Raw genomic sequence first — 18372 nt, forward strand, 5'->3', positions numbered from 1 at the left:
ACAGATGGGAAATGGTTAGGTCACATGTTAATTTTAGGATCAGGAGATGGTGAAATTAAACTCATAGTCAGGAATGAAGAAACATTTATAATAACAAGAGAACACAAATGAAACATAAAACACATTTTAGTTCTGTCAAAAGTAAACTAATAACTCTCAACAGGGCAAGAAGTTTGAAACTAGGTGGATATTAAACTGTGCCATAAAACCTGTAATCCAAAATTTGTAGCAGTAAGTCGTCACTCTAATCTTTAAATTCAAATCACACACACACACACTCGGAATTTGGTTGCAAATCCACAATCTTGGACAACTTGTAAAATACAAGATGCTTACTGTTATACTGTTGAAATGACACGTCTGCTGAAATACCCGACTGTGTTTAATGAGACTTCCTAGACATCTGCCATTTTGAAGATGTTGCGTGTCATTTCTTTTCGACTGCCACATGCTAGCGATGTGACTTGATACTCCAAGTCTGAAAATGGTGCCCATAAAAAACAAAATGGTGGGGCACGAACAACCAAACATAACATGAAAAAATATTAATACCTTCAAAAATGAAACTAAAGTAAAAAGAACATAATTAAATGTTATAATCCCAAATGCCTAGAAACCTAAAGGAAGAGCAGAAAAAATGGCAAACTCCAAAAAATCCTAACACTAACAATATTATGTAAATATGCTACTTACTTCTTTTTTATTTCCAAATGCATTATTCATTTCTGCATTTACATTCTGAATTGCATTGTTCTGACTATTTTGCTAAAGTTGTATTCTTGTTTATTTCCACATTCATACTCATAACAGCATCACTAGATAATTAGTTGCTCCGTTTTCCTTGTAGTCAAAATTAGCATTTATAATAACTACTAGCAAAATACCCGCGCTTCGCAGCGGCGAAGTACTGCCTTAAAATTTTTATTAAGAAGAAAATTAAACCTTTTTAAACTGAGGGAAAATATCCCAATAATTACTTGTTAAGGATCTCTTTGTATACCACATTGTGAGTTCGGCCCTCCGGTTGTAATCATGACCAAGCTGTGTGCCGAGCTTACTCTGAGCATGTAACGTACAGTCGGCCATGTGAACAGTAATCTTGTCTCAATTCTCACAGCTTGGATTGCTGCTGTCATAATCGGTTTGAGTTTCATGGTTTGTTTCAATGACGACAGTATTTACAGGACTTGTGTTGAAGTGACATGCGGCATCTGTCAAGCATTGTAAGCACACAACCGGTTTCATCGATAAAATCACATCCAGCTTTTGAGAGTTTAAACATTCATAAACATCAAAGTGTCCACTACTCAAATCGTCACCTGTGAGTCTAAGATGTTTAAGAGGCATTGGCGGTTGTCCAAAGGTGTAACATATTTGGCCATTTCAGTACACTTGAAAGTGACAACCGAACAATTCAGCGGCAGCCATCAACTCACATGCAGAACCAGAGGTGAAGGTCTTAAGCATTTCACTCTTCTAGTGCTCCTGTGTAGTCTAATTATCTCCTGTACCGTCATCAGTCCACACCTTGAACCTGTGCCAGTCATTCAATACATAAGACACAATGGATATCAAGAGTGAGCCTGATATGGCCGTGCAATATGTAACAAAGAGAATGGAAAAGGCAGGCGGCATCTCCGGGCATGGAAACCACTTGTTCTTTGATCGATGGTGATCACCTCGATAGACATGTTAATGGGGGTACAGTTGGAATGATAAAGGAAATGGATACCTGAACAATGTAAAGTAAGTCTAAAATACCTACACAATAACTATAATCATAATAAATGAACAATAAAACAGTGGAGAAGCCGTGGATTAAATAAAAAGGCTGTAGTTATCAGCAGGGAGACGTGAATCCCGTGGCGAAGCAAGGAAAGGAATGTAGAGACCGGAGCGACTAACGGCCTTATATAGGCAGGTAGCCAACAACGTGGGAGGTGTTGGGATGGGGGACTCAACGCCGCCTCACACGGTGACCGAGCTGCAGGCTACGGACGTATATATGTGTGTAAGTAGGATTCAGTTAGCGTTGGGAACACGCGTAACAAATTTCTTGAAGATGTGCCCATAAGTAACAAAGACCGTTGGAAAGTTCAATATAGCGGCTGACAGTGGCGTCATACCACCGAAATAAGTACATACATTGGTTTCGGTTAGTGCAGGGAAGCCACCTACCAAAGTTCATGAAGATGGGGCCATAAATAAAGTTCAACATGGCGGACGTTGTTGTCCGTTATGACCGTTACGCGTAGAATTTCGAAATGAAACCTGCCCAACTTTTGTAAGTAAGCTGTAAGGAATGAGCCTGCCAAATTTCAGCCTTCTACCTACACGGGAAGTTGGAGAATTAGTGCCATTGTAAAGTTCAATATGGCGGCTGACAGTGGCATCATACCACTGAAATAAGTATGTACATCGGTTTCGGTTAGCACAGGGAAGCCGCCCACCAAATTTTGCGAAGATGGGGCCATAAATAAGAAAGTTCAACATGGCGGACGTTGTCGACCGTTACGTGTAGAATTTCGAAATGAAACCTGCCTAACTTTTGTAAGTAAGCTGTAAGGAATGAGCCTGCCAAATTTCAGCCTTCTACCTACACGGGAAGTTGGAGAATTAGTGATGAGTCAGTGAGTCAGTGAGGGCTTTGCCTTTTGTTAGTGTAGATCAGCCCAACAATATCAATTATTAACTCTAACTGCCTTCTACTTTGGCACTAATATTTATAAGAAACTAGGGGGCTCTGCACCCTGCTCGCTTCGCTCGCCCACCTCTGGCTTTGGTTTACTGGACATACAATTTAAAGAGATTGTTATTTGTATGGGAATTGTTACATATGCATTATTTTCACTTTTGCTTTAAAACCTTTGTAAAAACAATATTTGGAATTAACTTTTCTTCTACATCACATTGAATTTTGATTCCGTGTTTGGACTTTCATTGCGACTATGCAACATAAAACTGCCTGTGAGTGAATATCGTTTCTTTCTCTCTAGTAAATGAAACGACTTTCTCGAACGTTTGTCCATTCACACGACTGAGGTTAGATGACCTTTGGTCTTGTTTTAAAATAGTTGTAAGTAGGGCGTGACTTGAAAGAATCTCATGTTAAAAGTCTCCATCTCAAAGGACTTCATACCGCAACGTCGTCTTTGGAATCTTTTAATTCTCGCTGGCAACACAAATTAGACCATCTACAAGTCTCCAGCTTAAAGTTTAAATTCAAACAATATATTTGATTTCTTTTTGCTGTTCCGTTATTTCACCGAGTAATAATTTCTGTTTGCACTAATGCTATCTTTCCTATTTTTTTTTTTTTAACTTTGGAATTTTCATACTTCCATTATCTCTAACCTGCTGTGCATGTGTACCGCGCAAACATTATTTTAATTCTTTACCACTTTCTACTTTGTCGTCTACTCTTTGTCCTTTATTTCCTGCCCTCGTTAAATCTCTTTCTCTCGGGGTGTATAACGCCGCTTGTGTTGTGAAGTGGGGGTGCTGAACGCTCTCTAAGGAGATATGGTCTGATCAGCTGCTGTCTTGCTGCTGCTGCTGCTGCTGGCTACCTGCATGTTCTGCTTGTCGTGCTGTGCGTCGATCATTTAAAAGCCTGTACAGCAGCTGTCCTTTTGACTAGCGGGATGTCAAAGTGTCTTCTGAGAAGATCACGTCTCGTCTGCCTCGATTCCCTCCCAAGATTTTTTTTTTTTATAACAGAGAGATGTTGGAGATTTGTCCCCTCAGATGTACTTTTCAGAGTTTCTCAGTGTGTTTCTACTGACATCTCTTGCGATAGAGTAACGCGTTTTAAAATACCAGCTTGTGTAGAAATGAATAAAATCTTGGTCTGTTCCTATTAATTAATTGTATTGTCAACACTTTTTAGCAGGGGATTTCATGCTGTGGAATTTACCAGAATCTCATGAGAACTTCAGCTTGAAGCACCATGTGGTCACCACTCACAAGCTTCTCTTGAACCCACACATCTGTTGAAATGCCTGTTGAACGTGTCCTAACCACCTGCTATGTAGAGGCCAGCGCTCAGTGCACGTCAAGCTCGTTTTTCCTTGTTTTGTTTTAACACGGCTAACCTGACCAAAATATTTGTGGTGATTTCCACCGAGATGCAGGTTATGGTGTGCAGGACTAGAAGGAAGTCGGGTACAGCTGATTGAGAACGCCTTCAGACCCTTTCACTATCTGCATACTTTACAGTTGCTGTTTCTATCCATCAGTCTTCACTCAATAATCCAGAATGACAAAGTGAAAACAGATTTAAAGAAAGGTTTGCAAATTTATTACAAACCAAAAAGTAAAATCTCTCCTTCCTAGAAGTATTTAGACCCTTAATTCCACACTTTGTACAAGCAAGATACATTTATTGTACAATACAATGAAATATCATTTGGAACACACCTCCAGATGCCTTAGATTAAGTACAGTATATTAAGAGCAGATGATAAACTAAGTAAACATTAAACTATGAGAAGCACAGTTACTATTAACACTTTCAAGTAAAAGTAAAGGTAGACATGTAAGGATAAACCGAGAAACAATAAATGAAGTCACAGTGAAGATGACAGTCGATGTAATGGTCATAAGTATCCACATGGGTTGTGTGTAAGTGTGTGACTACGTCAATCAGTGGTGGCCGCCGAGTTTAACAGGCTGATTGCTTTGCTGTTCGTCAGCCTGTAGCAAAGCCCCTCGCTTATAACTTGTGCGGAGAGTGTTACCAGATTTATGTAGCAAGGAAGCCGCTACGCTTTTAAAATAAGGGATGGATAAAATCAGGCCAACACCTAAGCCCTACCGAATTTCCACCCAAATATTAACACCACCCAGGAAAAAGCCCCTTAAGATTAAACACACCAAACACACAAATATATAAAAAGATCCTTATTTGCTAGAATAACTATTTACAAACACAAACAATACTAAACACACACCACACGACGACGATTACAGTCCTGAAAAGAAAAAAAAAAGTCCTTACTGCAAACGATGGAAGTGATTCTGGAAATGGAAACGAGGGTTAAATGATGGAAAGAAGTGCCGAACGCTCCTATTTAATAAACTGCTTCCTGGAATATGGATAATGAAATTCTGTCCTACCACTGGAGTCCAGAAGAACAGTCTTCGGAGGTGTGCCTCTTATCCAAGAGCATCGAAGGACTAGATTGGGAGGAAAAGAACCCCGGCCAAGCACCAACCTTCTCCGCTACAAATGTCCAGTAACTGAAAATGTTTAGGAGCTGCGGCGGATGATGTTGATTAGAAAATAGTCCACTCGAAAAGTCCCGCCATATCCTACTCTTCCGGTTTTATTGGTACAGTGCATACAAACCACAAACTACAAATCCCACAAGCCCCTCCACATCGGTGCAAACCTGTTTAAAGACACCTGACCCCAGTTTACAAACAGACATCGGTGCCCCCAGTCGGTGTATGTCAACAGGGCCTACTTACACAGAAACAAAAAGCCCCTATGTGGCCCCGCTAGAAGCCTGGTGGTGCGGGCATGCAGGACCCTGAAGTGCCTGAAAGAGGGCAGAGGAGTGAAAATGCTATGGCCGGTGTGTGTTGGATCTTTACAGCACACAGTGAAGATATCTTCCAGTGATGGCAGCCAAGCACCAGTAATTCTCGGAGCCGTTTTGATGATACACAGGAGGGTCTTTCTGTTCTCAAAGTGCCGCCAAAGTACCACTTTGTAATGTAGAATGTGATGACAGACTCCATGGTGCACCTGTTGAAGTTAACCAGCAGTTGTTGAGGGAGTTGTGCTTTCTTCAGGCTCCTCAGAATCTGAGACCTCTGAAGACCTTTATTGGCCATTGCAGTCATGTCTGTTGTACATGAAAGGTCCTGGCTGATGTGGACTCCTAAGAATCTGAATCTCTGGACTGTCTCCACCCTCTTGCCATTGATGCTGATGGAATGGTAACTGTGGTGTTTTAGTCTCCGGCATCAGTTCCAATGTTTTCTTGGAAACGAGTGCAAGGTTGTTTTTCTGGCTCCAACTCTGTAGAATCTCAGTCTCTTCTCTATAGGGTACTTAATCATTATTGGAGACCAGGCTTATCACTGTGGTGTTATCTGCACACTTTATTATGATGTTAGTATCCTGGGTAGATTTGCAGTAGATTTTGAAGAGGGAGTAAAGGAGAGGGCTCAGCACACAGCCCTGTGGTACCACAGTGTTCAGTATTATGAATGAAGAGAAGGGCTTATCCATGCGCACTGTTTGTGGTCTGTTGGTGAGAAAACCTAAAATCTAGTTGCCAAGGTGTGAGATGAGAGCCAAGTAGTTTAGTTTGATAGACAACTTGTTAGTGGAATGGCGTTGAAGGCAGAGCTGTAGTTGATGAACAGCATCAGCACATTGCTGTCCCTCTGCTCTGGGTGTGACAGGGCAGTGTGAAGGGCAAGTGAGACAGTTTCTCAGCTGACTGATTTGACTTGTAAGTGAACTGGTGTTGGTCCAGGGAGATGGGGACGTTGCTCTTAATGTGTCTGAGGACAAGTCACTCAAAGAAGTTCATAACAAGAAGGGTCAGGGCCACCGGGCGATAATCACTCAGGGACCTCACCACTGCCTGTTTTGGAATAGGGATGAATGTAGCGGACTTAAGGCAAGCGGGGACAGTGGCCTGCTCTAGAGAGATATTAAACAGGCTGGTGAACATTGCTGTCAGCTGGTTCACACAATGCACCTGTGGCAGCAATTCCAGCATCAAATCTTCTACGGTAATTCATATCTATCAGTCTCATTTAGCCTCTGAAGACCTTTCTTGGCCATCGCTGTCGTGTTTGTCATCCATGACTGGTCCTGGCTGATGTGGACTCCCAAGGACTCTCTATCCTTTCTGGTGTCTTTCGTAGATCTTTGTTGAATATTGACATTCCTATCTACCAGACTCACAGAGTGCCTTTCAAGGCTCTCTGCTGTATATCAGCATCCCTATCTATCAATGCAATAGAGCGCCTTTCATGGCTCTGGACAAGATAGGAATGTAAAACAGAGAACTATGAAATGAGCTATATGAAAAAGAGAGTTTAAGAAACTCAGTATAAATCTATCAATCTCACGTATATACCGCCTTTTACAGCTGTGTCTTGTATACTGACATTTCTATCTATGGATCTCATAGCACCTTTCATGGCTCACAGTTAGATAGGAATGTACAACAAAAGGATATGAGAGAGAGATAGATAGATAGATAGATAGATAGATAGATAGATAGATAGATAGATAATCTATCAATCTCATGTAGTGCCTTTCACTGCCCTTTATTGTGTACAGACATTCCTGTTCATCGGTCTCATATAGTGCCTTTCATAGCTCTTTGTTGTATACTAACACTCAAATCTTTCCATTTTATATTTTTCATATTTATCCATCAGTTATAAACTGCCTTCCACATATACTGTAGAGCACTAATCTAAAATAGTTTTATATATCTTTAACAATCTTTCCAATCTATCAGTGTCACACAGTGCCTTTCCTAGCCCGCTCTCTTGTATATTGACACTCCTATCTGTCTATTATATAGTTTTTCACATTTGATCACTCAGTTATATGATACAGTAAATGTTGTATTTGTTTCTTTCCTTTGAGTCTTTTTTAATTTCTTTTTCCATTCTCTCGATTGTTGCTCATAAAGCTTCACCTTCTAAGTGCCCATTTCTGGCTTAAAGTCACCAGGACTCCGCTCCCCAGTTCCTCCTCTTCTCACATGCAAGCCCAGACCCCTGCCTTTTTAATCCTCCTCCTTAGCATCACCTCTTATTACTGAGGCGGATGATGGGAGGCCTGAGCAGACCCTTTCTTAAGGTCCCCACCACTGTGCTCTGCAGTCTCTGTGGAGGCTCTTTGTGTTTTGCTCTTCATGTTTGGATTTTTCGCTCTCCTATGTTACTGTCACCGATGAGCGGTGATCTCCCACTCATCCTTCTCACTGACGTCACTATTTGCCCTGCAAACAATAAAGACAAATTTTTAATTGTGATTTTCTGGCTCCAGGCCCCATTTCACCATGGCTACTGTTTTGTTGCTGCTCAGATCATCTCCCACCGTGTACACATTACATGGGTGACCTAAAGCAGGAGGGTGAAGTGTCTTTATGGGCACCTTAAGCGCTCAGGTGGCCAGGTGTCCTATACAGTGCCTGACAACATTTGCTTTGAACAAGCACTTGAAATATAGTGCCATGGAAGAAAGGGTGGATATTAAAGGTGATCTGCTGGCAACCCATCCAGAGTTGGCTCCTGCATTATGCCAGGGATGCCATGATGGGCTCTGGCTTTACATGGTTGTGTAGTAGAAAAAGTATAATTAGAAAATGTAAGGAGGGATGACATGAGGTAACATTCTAAAACTCATGTGTGGAAGGCTGGAGCTTAACAGCCACAAATCAGTAGAGTCCAGCGACACGCTTACATGTGTGCCCAACCAACATGCACCTCTTACCAAAGGTGGACCCTCTGACACACTGGAGTTCCATCCAGGATTGGCTCAGGTCCTGCACACCATGCCTCTGTGACAGACCCCACCAAATTGGATCACGCCACTCTGAGAATGTCAAAAAGTGCCTTACGCCAGATGTCTACATCTGCATGGTGTCAGCATCCTTCTCTGAGACATCAGCTACGCTCTGCTCCAGGACCTTCACGTTTACAAAGTTTAGCTGGATGTGTCAGGGTACCTGTATTAGCACGCCATTATGTTTAGGCATTTGTATGGCCAGCCACAAGTGACTGACCCTTAAGTGTAGCCTCACACTTTGCCATTTATGTATGTGGTGTTGATAGGGCATATACCAGGTACAGCCCACCTGGAGGGATCACAGTTCGACTGGCTTGGGAACCAAACCCTGGAAGCAGTGCCAGTTAAACAGAAGGGTGAGATAAAGAACACTGAAGGAGAGACGGATGTGTGGTAGCCATGCGGACACAATACTCAGAAAATCTGGACTTGATTTAGAGACCTCAATCTGAATTTATGGAACAGCCATGTCATCCTGATATGTGCGCTGGATTTCTCTATAAATATAAATACATTGGCCTGCCATTGAGTATGTTGGTCTATGGGTGGTCAGGCATCCCATCTAGGATTGGTTCCCACTTAGCTGAATATGCCTAATGTGAGTTTGCCCAATAGATGCTCATCTCCTACACAGGTTGTACAAAAGTGAGTGATGAAAGGCACTACATAAGATCAATAGGTAGGAATATCAGTATAGAAGTGAGAGCTATGAAAGGCACTATACAAGAGCAGTAGATAAGAGTGTCAGTGTGTGAGAGAGAGCGGAGAAAGGCACTAGAGAGACCAACAATTAGATGAGAACGTCAAACAAGAGATCAACAAATAGATAGCAATGTCAATGTATGAAGGAAATAAGAGACAGACGTGTCAAAATATGACAGAGAGAGAGAGCTGTGAAAGGCACTATATGAGATTGACAAAAAGAAATATAAAAAAGAAAGAACTGTAAAAGGCAGTACATGTTATATACAAGAAAGCTATGAAAGGCACTATATGAGATCAACGGATAGACAGTAATGTCAATACAAGAGAGCTATGAAAGGAACAATATGAGACGGATAAATAGGAATGTCAGGATACAAAAGAAAGCTATGAAAGGCACAATATGAGATAAACTGATATATAGAAATAAATACAAACAAAAGAAAGCAAAGGAGGGCACTAATGAGACTGACAAATAGGGACGTCAATGTGGAAGGCTGTCACTAATGTTGCTGGGTAAGACTTTAGCTTCTCAAGGAATTGACAGGTGTGGTGAACGGATGTACATGTGACAAAAATCTAAACTTAAAGGGGGCCTGGATTTAGTTTTCAGCCTGGGGGGTCTTTGGGCACTCCAATTTTCTGTTAACAAAAACAAACTGGCACTTCATGGGTGAGTGCGTCCCCCCCAGTGGATGGTTTAATGTACCATTCAGGGTTGATTGCCCCGATTTTTGATACCAACATCCACCCAGTATCCTAACCTGCTTACCCTGAACAGGGTCATGGGGCAGCAGGTGCCGATCCCCAAAGTCACTGGGCGCAAGGCAGAAACAATACCCAGACAGGCTGCCAGTCTATCATAAGGTGAACATGCACACGGGCCAACTGAGCAATGGAAATTCACCTAACCTGCATGTCTTTGGATTGTACTAGGTAACTAAAAGAAACCCATGAAGATATGGTGAGAACCTGCAAACTCCACACTGGGAGCACCCAGGTCTCCTTACTATTAGGTAGCAGCGCTACCCCTGTGCCACCTGTGCCGCCCGTATGACAAACATTTACTTTAAAATCTCACATCTGACTTTATGGTTGTGGTTTATGACAGACAGGCCTCCCTCACAACGGTTCTCTTTGTTATTTTGTGAGCTCAGAGTCTTAGAAACTGTCCCCACCAAGTGACAGACAAATTGGGCCAATCTGTGAAAGTCCCCAGCCGGAGGAGCGTAAGGACGGCTTGATGACGCGCGTCATTTTAAATGTAGGCAGCCGGCTCCTCAGACCTCCACTGCACTTCCTCCTCTAGGTAGGGTGACAAATCGGGAGGGACGCCGTCTTTCAGCTTCTCTTTACTCAAGCCGAGTCAGCACAGTGGCAGGAAAATCTATTTCATCGTAGTGGGGTTTCCTGGAGACTTTGTTTGGTTGGAGCCTGAGCCAAATGGAGCCAAGCGCGCGTCCTCTTTTGCATTTTTTTATTTTCCTTTTTCTAATCTGGGTGGACTGTTTAGTTTGATGTGGAGTGCAGCTCAGGAGCAGCACACGTCTCATTTATAGCATCAGCCACACACACACGCCAGCCGTTATGACTTTCTCCAAAGCAAACTGAATCCTCAGCTTCTCGGTAAGTCAAGAGTTATTTATTTGTCAATGTTGTAAAGTGTTCACAACCCTCACAGTGTTTGAATGAATTTTAAAACCGCTTGTCCAAAGCATCTTTACTCACAGCGGTGAGCACAATAAATCCACATGGAGAAGGAAAGCGGGAAAGAAGTCGGCAGTGCAAAGTCCTCAAGTGATATCCTGGGGGTCACCTCCATAAAAAGGTGAACACCTGATGGTCCTGGAAGAGAGAGCCTCGACTATTAAGGGGTGATGCTGTTTAATATTTGTGAACCTTGTAGCTCTATGGTAATTACCTCTGGTCACCGTGACTGCATGTGGGTAGGTAGGCATCTCTGTGATGGGCATGCGCCCAGTTCAGGACGGGTTTCTGCTTTGTGCTCAGCACTGTCAGAATGGTCTCTTGCATCCTCTCACTCCAAAATCCAAGAAGCAGGTTTGGAAATTGGATGGATGGATGTGTGGTGCTGCTTCTCCTTTTGTGGGCGGGCATCCTGCCCAGAGTTGGTTTAGTGCTGTCTAAATTGTTTGTAGCACACTGTGATACCATAACGTAATAAGTAGGCTTGAAAAATGGAAGAGCAGATACATGTAAAGAGCAACAAGATAGAAAACAAAGAACAGCACGGCAGTGACGTGGTGCAGCCTTGCAGCTCCAAGTACCTGGGCTCTGTTTCCGGCCTGGCCACATCAATAATAGGCATCCTCCTTGGATGAAAAGGCATCCAGTCCAGGGTGGGCTGCTGTTAGTATTTGCTCTGACACTGAGCGATCCCACAATACAATCGGCAGTTTGTAAAATAGAAAGCTGGAAGGGCATACTGCAAAAAACAGAAAGTCAGTAAAATGGTGCAGCCTTATAGCACCAAGGTCTTGGGTTCAATGCCCAGCATGACCACATTGAGTGAGTCTTTACTGTGATGGACTAACATCTTCTCCAGTGTTGGTTCCTGCCTTGTTTTCATTGATGACTGAACTGTTTGTTCCATGTTGTGATTCCATAATCCAATAAGTAGGTCTGGAAAATGGAAGGATGGACCCATGGTAAAACACTGGTATGGCGGTGAAGTGGTGCAGCCCCTAATGGGTCCTGGGACGAGGGTTCAATTCCCACTGTGGTCACTTCGAGCATGTGTGTGTTATATGCGCCATTCCTGTGATGGAGAAGTATCTAGGCCGGGGTGGGTACCATGCCATGCGCTCTGTGCTGTCACTATGAACTCTTGCTGGTCCCACTTGATCCCATAATGTAATAAGCAGTTTTGGAAAAGGATGGATGCATAGGCAGATAGTAAAGAAAAGCCTGGCAATAAAGTGGTGCACCTTTATGGCTCAAAAGGGTCCTGGGCTCAATCTCTAAGATGTGAATATATGCATTTATTAATAGCCTGGTATCCTGTCCAGGGTGGCTTCCTGTCTTGTGTTTAGAGCTGTCAAAACTCTCTGTTGCACTCTGTGATCTCATAACCCAAATGACAGATACATGGTAAAAAGTGGCATGTTAGAGATGATGTGCGCCCTTAAAGCTCCTGGGACCCGGGTTCGAATGCCAATATGGCCACACTGAGTGTATCTGGGTATGTGTCTTTCTGTGATGGACAGGCATGCAGTCCAGGGTGGTTTCCTTGAAGTCTGTGCTGCTTGTATCCACCTTGGCATGTTGTGATCCCTAATTCAATAAGCAGTTTGGGAAATGGATGGATGGATAGCCTGGCATATAGTAAAGGACACAAAGGCAGTAAGCAGGGTCCTGGCTTCAGTTTACAGTATGAGTTAGGTATGCATTCTCCCCGACTCAAAACTCTAGGGACCTGCTGCCTTGCCCAAATGTAGTAATGTGGTGTCTGCATGTTCTCCCAGTGCTCATATGGTTCTTAAGTTTGCTTCAAGCTAAGGTTGTTTGTTAGCAAATTCGTATTAATATTTAAATGTTATACTCACTGTGGTGTCTGCTCTCCCAGTGCTCATTGCCTTCCTACCGCGTGTCCATGTGATGGCTTGTCACTTCATCCAGAGTCACTTATTGTCTTGTGCCAGTTGTTGGTGGTATGGATGATGGCTCCTCAAAACCCTGTAAAGCTAGGAATGGATTCAGAAAATGGACGGGTAAATGACAGCTCAGTTTCATGTTCAGAGCAGCACCTGCTTACAACAACAACAACAACAAAAGGCAACCAATTTACTCCGTCTTTGTTTAAAAGCTGTGAGTCCCAAATACCAGACACAACCTCAGAGACATGAGTCCCGGGTTCAAATGAAAGGTTTATTATAATACAACACCTCCAATAATTCTATCAACTGCAAATACAATCACAATTCACTTTCACTCTCTGCCCTCCTCCTCTTCCTCTCCTCCCAAGTGAGCTTTGCCCTTCCACTCGACTCCAAATGCCAGGGCTTCCTTTACACCATACCCAGGAGTACTTCCGATGCCAATGCAGTGCAACCAGGAACCACTTCCGGGTCAGACGGAACCTCTCTACGGAGAAGGAACACTCCTTTCCCACAGCTCCCCCTGGTGGCTCCCAAACACAGCTGTACACTTGGACTACAACTTCCACGCAGCCCTGCAGGTGTGCCCATGGGAGATCCACCAGAAGGATGCCGCCACCAACCCCACTGGGGGAGTACATGGCCCAAGGGTGCTGCTCCCTTCCATCCAAACTTTAAAAAGGCCTTCCGGCCAGGTAAGCACCCATCCATCCCAGTCGGGATGCCAGGCAATCCTCTCTGACACAGCACAGCCACACGCGAGAAAGAATTGCAAAGAAGCCGAACTAAAAGAGTGGACACAAATAATTTAACCTGCACAGCACCTTTCAGTTACTGAGAAAAGTGCTTTACAGATGAATTTAACAATTTGGGGTACAGCCAGGCTATGTGAGGGGGTCTTGGGCCTTGTGCTTTCAGAGTATAGGCAGTTTAAGTGAGGGGTCCTGGATCTTCTGCTGTAACCGACCACCCTGGGCTAAGACACGGGTCGAAGGCGTACAGCCGGGACGGGCGCACCTCGTGGAGAATAAGTTTCCAGGAATAGTCGTTTACAATGCAAGGGAAGGCGTTACAAGTTAAACAGTCTGTGAATCAGTTTGTGAAATCCACGTCAGGTTTGCTGGGAAACGGAGACAAGCCCTGCGTCATCTGCTACGAGTGACCCAAATAAGGTGTCAGCTGGGCGCACACTCAGGTAAGAAAAACTGAGACCCACGTGCTTTTGAAATGAAGCGTCTCAGACCTCCTCCACATTCCACCCATCGCATTTCTCGACGGGTTAACCCAATTCGGGGCAGCTGAACTCCCTTTAATAAATCTGTAGGTTTTGCTCTGCCAGTTCCAGCCAGCCAAGTTGTTTTAGCCCCCCCAAGTCCCTCAGTTCTGATCCATTTGAGTGTGAAACGGTGGTACCAGCTGAATGAAGAAGGCGTATTTCTAGAAAAGTGGAGAAAAGCAAAGCGCTGCCGCCTGTGTGTGCTTTGAGTGGGCAGCAATTAATTACAGGGATGAAATGAACACAAAGGTGGTGCCGTAAAAAACAAAGCGGAGGGGGGAAAAGAAAAGGGAAAAAAAAACAAAAGAAATCACATGGCCGTGATTGCTTATGTCGTGCTTGTTTATTGATTTTGTGCTCAAGTTTGTCAAGGGTGGAGGCACGGCAGCCCGGCGTACGATACCGGGAAGTTAGGCTCATTGTTTATCACAGTCCTGAGGAATAAAGAAAACAGAAGCAAAGGATCACCAGTTTAACTCCAGGCTACAAAATGCAAATACCTTTACAGATATTAAAATAACCGTCCAGCCACTCACTATACGACGCACCTAATAGAGCCCGGGCATGATAACAAGCGAGTTGAATTCAAAACAGCACTTTCAGATGAAATGATGTCATCTTGAGAGATACAAATCCTGAGGTTACGACACCAATTCCGTCATCATCTTGTCTTTGCCACTCCATCCACTACCACAGTTACAGTGCATTCACAAAAGCATTCAGACCCCTAACACTTTATTGTATTTTAAATGAACTCGCTTGCCGTCTACACTCAATAAACCGTAACGACCGGGTGGACACTCCTTTTCAGACAGGTTTGCAAATGTATTAAAAATCTCTCCTCCTGAGACGCACACAGACCCTTTGCTGTGCCACTCCACATTGTGCTCAGGCGTCTGCCGTTTGCTTTAATCCTCCTCCGGATGTTTCTAGAACTTGATGGGAGTCCACCTGTGTGGCCAACTGAAGTGATTGGACTTCCATTGTGCAGAAGGGCACACGTGGGCCTGTTGTGTTCGGGTGCAGGAACAACAGAACACCTCAAGGTGATTTGGGGCACCCGTTTATTAAAAATGTGACAATAGGGATGACGCCTGTTGTGGCGTCACTTTGCCTCATTTTTTGGGCGAAAGAAAAACTTAACCGAAAATCCAAGCGTCTTTTAGTCAGTCACAGAGTTCTGACTGGCAGCAGATTCCTATCATTAGTGACGCCTTCTCTTCCAGGAGCCTGGTGGCTTTGTTCTTGAGGGACCAAAAAGGGGTCCTCACTGGGCAGATTCTGGGTGCTGGAGGGAGAGGATAGGGTGAGTGGCAGCACTGGGTCATTACACACCTTGCAAGTGCTCCTCGAGGAGACCTGCATGTGTCACTCCGTGTATAGAAGGTCTCACAAGTCGCACTGGATGGATGACACTGTGATGTTCTCAAACCCACTTTACAGTTGCGGGGAGCCACAGCCTAACTTGGCAGCACTGAGCGCAAGCCAGGAATCAACCCTGGACAGGCGGACGATTCATCAATTACCTGATAAACTGCATTCCCATCTCACTGCTCGGTCCTGCTTTGTGCCTCATGCTGTTGGGATTGGCTTCTAATGGAAAACTGGCTGCAGAACCTGGATGAAGGAGAAAGTGTGGAATGGACAGATCACGATGGCAGGTTAGGGCTGGCATAGGAGGAAAGCAAACAGTTTGCAATGTGCAATTTCTACATAAAACTTACAAGGTGTGCAATGACCCCGTGCACCATGAGAGGGTGCTGCCACTCACCCTATCCTCTCCCTCCAGCACCCAGAATCTGCCCCGTGAGGACCCCTTTATGGTCCCTCAAGAACAAAGCCACCAGACTCCTGGAAGAGAAGGCGTCACTAATGATAGGAATCTGCTGCCAGTCAGAACTCAGTGTGACTGACTAAAAGATTCTTGGATTTTCGGTTAAGATTTTCTTTAGCCCAAAAAATGAGGCAAAGTGACACCACAACAGGCGTCGTCCCTATTGTCGCATTTTTAATAAACGGGTGCCCCAAATTACCTTGAGGTGTTCTGTTGTTCCTGCACCCGAACAATTTGCAATGTGCAATTTCTACATAAAACGATAGGAACGGTCTGAATGCCACTCAATCCAAATCGGAGTCACAAGGGCTGGAAGCCTACATCAGCAGCACAGGGGCACAAGGCAGGACTCGACCTTGGACTGGTGTGCCAGGCCATTACAATTAAGCAATATTAGACACTTCAAAAAATAAAAGTGTTAGGTGATGAAATCTTGAAACTACCACATTAACCAACCGATTGTGGAAGTGAAGAAATTAAAACTGGTGGGGTAAAAATGCCAGCAAATGACATCACACAGCAGGAACGCTCAAGTCCCGAAAGGCAAGTTTAAAGGCAACCGAATTACACGACACGTTCGATGCGAGTTACGGTAGGCAGAGGACTGAAAGGTCACAGAGCTTGGACTGGTTGCTCTCTTCTTTTGTTCCTTCCGTGACCAGCCTAGGTGAGCCTCCATAAAGCACATACAGGACATTTTTCTTGTGCTTCCCCAATATTTGTCAAGATGAGGCCGAAGATCGTTTCCTCTTCCCTTTTTACTAACAGCTGAACTGATCGGCTCTTTTTCTCGAACCGAGCTGGTGATGGTTGCCCAGAAGAAGGTCCCGATGCTGGAGTGTATGTTGTTTTTTATTTGGCAGAACTTTGTCACCTTCCACTGTAATTGTAGTCTCCGGACTTGTGATGGAGGACGTGGCCAGTTGGATGATCTCTTCCATGTCACTCCTGGCACTGTACTTCTATTGTGTCTTTACTTGCTCTCCTCTGAAAATGTGAAATCTAATTGCCAAAAGCCACAACTACACAGAAATGACTTCCTAAACACACCTGCTGACTTTCAACATCCACAGATCCTTGTGTTCAAAGCTTATTGAGAATAAATTTCCATCAGTAAGTGTTACATCTATAGGCGATAATATTGTACTACTAAAAAGGAAGACGATGGAGGCAGGTTTAAAGTGATAACACCACCTTACTATTATTATCTACTTCCTAACAGCTCCCCAATACCCATAATTCCTTATTACTATCCCCAAAAGCTCAGACTTACAATATACTACAAGTAGCCTTCACGCCACACCATTAAAAAGGTCCAATCACATTACATCATTTTTCTAGTGTGGTCTTATCCAGTGGTGTAGTTTGACACCCCCAGTGACTCCATCAGACTGGTCTGCGACTCGTCCAGTTTGATCCTCTCTTAAGCTGTAATGGTGGACTTGGTGCGTGTATGAGAGCGGACAACCAATGACCTCTCACCCTGACATATGGTGAATGTAATGCAGCAATCAGTAAACGGGGAAAACATGTGGACCTTGAAAACAGAAGAGCGGCTCTTCTGTCTGACGTCTCATGTAATACGACAAAACCAAGACAGAACGGAAAAAAGAACAAAGGGCTGGGCGGCACGGTGGCGCAGTGGGTAGCGTTGCTGCCTCGTAGTTAAGAGACCCAGTTTGCTTCCCTGGTTCTCCCCGTGTCTGCATGGGTTTCCTCCCACAGACCAAAGACATGCAAGTCAGGTGCATTGGCGATCCTAAATTGTCCCTAGTGTGTACTTGGTGGGTGGGTGTGTGTGTGTGTGCGTGCCTTGTGGTGGGCTGGCACCCTGCCCGGGGTTTGTTTCCTGCCTTGCACCCTGTGTTGGCTAGGATTGGCTCCAGCAGACCCCCGTGACCCTGTAGTTGGGATATAACGGGTTGGATGATGGATGGATGGACAAAGGGCCGAGACTGCAGCTCAACTTGTCTTACTTACCCAGAAAGCATTCGTACAGAACCAGCTTTGTCAGGCTGTCAGAAAAAGGGGCGAGCAAGGGACACTTTGGAAACGTGCAACTGTGTTGGAAAGTCGTCACCGAGTCGCAAACTTTTGTCACCGTCTGCAATTTCGAGTCATGCAGTTTGACATGATTTGAGCAACCAGATCACCAGCTGCAGTCGTCAAACTTGATTTCCCCTAAAATGAATGCTCGTTTCCCATTGCAGCCCCTCACTCCTCAGACCCGTCCTTAAACTTCCATCAGCTATACTGTGAGATGAACATCGAGCAGAGAAGGACGTGCACACATCAAGTGACCAGATGGGGCCTTTTTTTGTTTTAGTGTCCCTTCTGTAGGCAGCTTAGTTGAGCCCCCTTAAAGCCCCTACAGGCCAGTTTACATTTTTCT

The 18372-nt window shown here is 44.3% G+C and overlaps 1 protein-coding gene across 1 annotated transcript in view; it reads left to right on the plus strand.

Annotated features, from left to right (window-relative positions):
* Nucleotides 1-10599: 10599 nt before the first annotated feature.
* The window catches only part of LOC120540088 (free fatty acid receptor 3-like), a 28490-nt gene continuing 20717 nt past the window's right edge, over nt 10600-18372 (plus strand). The window contains exon 1 of the mRNA XM_039770573.1: nt 10600-10879. The gene's annotated coding sequence lies outside the window, so the exon portion shown is untranslated. The remainder of the gene's footprint in view (nt 10880-18372) is intronic.

The sequence above is a fragment of the Polypterus senegalus genome, chromosome 12 (genome assembly GCF_016835505.1).
Source record: "Polypterus senegalus isolate Bchr_013 chromosome 12, ASM1683550v1, whole genome shotgun sequence".
NCBI lineage: Eukaryota > Metazoa > Chordata > Cladistia > Polypteriformes > Polypteridae > Polypterus > Polypterus senegalus.